The sequence below is a fragment of the Gavialis gangeticus genome, unplaced genomic scaffold (genome assembly GCF_001723915.1).
Source record: "Gavialis gangeticus isolate Ggan-Ray unplaced genomic scaffold, GavGan_comp1, whole genome shotgun sequence".
Classification (NCBI taxonomy): domain Eukaryota; kingdom Metazoa; phylum Chordata; order Crocodylia; family Gavialidae; genus Gavialis; species Gavialis gangeticus.
The window spans coordinates 10,171,601-10,174,867 of NW_017729024.1; the positions used below are offsets into that span (position 1 = coordinate 10,171,601).

At 45.0% G+C, this 3,267-nt stretch overlaps 1 protein-coding gene across 4 annotated transcripts in view; it reads left to right on the top strand.

The window, feature by feature from the left end:
- Window positions 1-3,267, top strand: part of FAM172A (family with sequence similarity 172 member A) — a 427,259-nt gene that overhangs the window by 280,198 nt on the left and 143,794 nt on the right. The gene's annotated exons all lie outside the window — the stretch shown is intronic.

Here is a 3,267-nt window from a genome sequence, read left to right on the forward strand (position 1 = left end):
CTTAGCTCGTTGAAGTTCACCCTCCTAAAATCTAGGGCCACCACCTGACTGCTTGCCTTTGCCACCTTGTGCTGAATGGTGAATTCTAGCAGGCAATGGTCACTGTCGCCCAGGGGGTCGAGCACCCGCAGCCCCCTCACCAGGTTGTCGCCCGTGGCCAACACCAAGTCCAACAAGGCATCCCCCCTGGTGGGGCTGTGCACCTCCTGGGTTAGATGAAGGTCCAGGACTTTGCACTTCTCCTTACTGAACCTCATGAGATTTCCTTTAGTCCAATCCTCCAGTATGTTGAGGTCTCAGAATCCTAGCCTTACCCTCCAGCATATCTACTATTCCCCCAGCTGGGTGTTATTTACAAACTTGCTGAGGGTGCTCTCCATCCCATCTTCCAGGTCCTTGCTGAAGATATTGAACAAAACCAGCTCTAGGACTGACCCCTGGGGCACTCTAGTTGATACTGGCTGCCAGTTAGACATCGAGCCATTGATCAGTACCATCTAAAGCCAGTGATCCAGCCAGTTTTCTAGCCACCTTATAGTCCATTCATCCAGCCTGCATTTCCTTAGCTTGCTTGTGAGAATGTTTTAGGAGACTGTATCAAAAGCCTTGCTAAAGTCAAGACAAGGTTCTTTGAGTAAATTAGATCTCTTTCATTAGACCAACTCAAACAGCTGAAAAAAATCTTCTTTGCAAACTTTCAGGTGTAAATACCCTTTGTCAGGCTGAGGAAACATCTGCAGTTGGTGTGAGCTCTTCCTGGATGGAATGAATAGTAAAGAAACCAGAGGCTGGTATGCATGCAACCTGCCTAACATGTGACTCCCCAGGTACCTCTCCACTATTTATCAGCTACATTCATTCCCCCTGCTTCCGCTCCCTGGTCTCCTTCCCCCTCCTCTCTCTCCCACCCCCCAGTCTCTCACCCACTGACTCATCAATTTACATTTTCACTGACTGGCTTTCTTGCATGCATACCAGCCTCTGGCTTCTTTACAATATGAGTTAGTCTACTAAAAGATATCAGATTTACCCAGAGAACTTTGTCTGCCTATGTCCTTAGACCAACACAGCTATATTCTTGCTAAAGTCAAGGCGTATCATGTCCACTGTTCTTCCCACATCCACAGAGCCAGTTATCTCATCATAAAAGGCAATGAGGTTGGTCAGACATGATTTGCTTTTGGTGAATCCATGCTGACTGTTACTAATCACCTTCTTCTCCTCCAAGTGCTTTGAAATTAATTCCTTGAGGACCTGCTCCATGATTTTTTCCAAGAACTGAGGTGATCCTGACTGGTCTGTAATTCCCTAGATCCTCCTTCTTCCCTTTCCTAAAGATGGGCACCATATTTGCCCTTTTCCAGTCATCCAGGACATCTCCCAATCACCATGAGTTTTCAGAGATAATGACCAGGAGCTCTGCAGTCACTTTGGCCAACTCCCTCTGCATCCTTGGGCTCATCGTGTCTGGCACCATGGACTTGTACAAGTCAGTTTTTCTAAATAGTCCCTAACCTGTTCTTTCACCATTGATCAGAAGCATATAGCATTAATCTACTGTGTGAACATAATGATCCAACCAGTTATACAACCGCCCTAAAACTGTTTCATCTGGACTGCATGAAAATGTCAGGGGAGACTGTGTTGAAAACCTTGCTAAAGTTAATATTACATCTACTGCTCCCTATCACTGCCTGTCCCCCTCCATTTAAATAGTAGTTATGACATCTACCTTGTCATAGAAGGAAATCAGATTTGTTAAACATGATTTGCTCCTGACAAACTAATTTTGCTTTTTCCTGATCACACTGTGTTAACCGCTAGATGCTTAGAAATAGATTCCATGATGATATGTTCCAGAATCTATACAGATACTGAGGTTAAACAGTGGATTATAATTCCGTGGAGCCTCTTGTTCTTATTTTTACAGATGGGAAATAATTTTAAGAAAAGGACAGTACCTTTTCCAGTTTTTTAGTACTTCACCTGGCCTCCATGAGTTCTTAAAACTAATAGCCAATGGCGCTACAGTTACCTCAGACATTTCTTTAATACTTTTTTTTTCCTTCAAGGCTTAAGTATCTCAGCTTTCTCCGCATCATTCATTATTACATTCTCTTTCACATTCAGTAAAGGACCTTCTCTTTTCTTGGTCTTCCTCTGACTTCTTACATACTTATAGAATGCTTTTTGTTGCCTTTTGTGTCCCTTGCCAAATATTTTTTGATTTATGATTTGGCCTTCCTGATTTTTCTCCCTAAATGCCCATGCTTTAGTGTTATAAACCTAAATAGTATGGCCAAGTTTCCACTTACTGATTTCTTTTTAAAGTTGGATAAAGCCCTTGACATCCTGCTATAGGTAGTGCAAGAGACTGCTAAACAGTTGGCCTTCCATTACTTGTAGACTCACTGGCTAGGGACAGACATTACACATAAACTGACATTAAGTGATCAGAAACTGGTTTAAACCTGTAACAGAAATAGATGTTCAGTGCACATAAACCAGTTTGAAAATGGCTGAAACACATTTGCGATAAACCTGGTCGAATGTAGTATCAGACTTAACTGATTTAGGTGAAACCGGTTTATAAAACCTCTGTCCCAGACCCCTTCCTGGTCCAAGTTAAATCAGTCCTCCAGCATCCCCGATACTTTGCAGCTTTGGGCGGGGCTATGCTCTGCTCCAGCCCAGCAGGGCTGGCCCCTCCCCTCTGCTTTGGCAGAGACTGCAGGTACAGCAGCATCTGCCTGGCTTCCTCCTGCTTCCCCCCCACCCCACCCCACTCCCTGCTCATGCAGGGATTTCCCCCTCCTCTCCATATGCTGGCTACAGTTGGAGAGGGGACAAAGACAGGACAGTGTTGGCTTAGGGCTTTTTTTGAGCTAATCAGCACGTAGCTGGTAATGTCCCTCCATTCCTTCCTTGGAAAAAGTTGTTTAAAAAGAGCTTGAACTAATGAGAGAGGCTGTTGTTTTGCTGATGGGCTGATAAATGCTAACAACTCCCTGTGTAACTGTCTTCTGTGTAACTCAATGCTCTGTTATCAACGGCGGTGGGGGGAGAACCTCTCCCTAATCAGAGCACCTTGCCGGGGCCTGGCCATGCCCCTCCCCCCCCAGCTCAGCACAGTGGAAGAGAAGGGCATCTAGCCTGAGCCGCTGCAGGCATGTGCTTGCATTTCTTCAGTCCAGAGGGGATGTCTGTGCTGTTAGAAACTGGATTAGCCTAGCCAGGTTAGACTAACCTGCAAAGATTAATCAATTC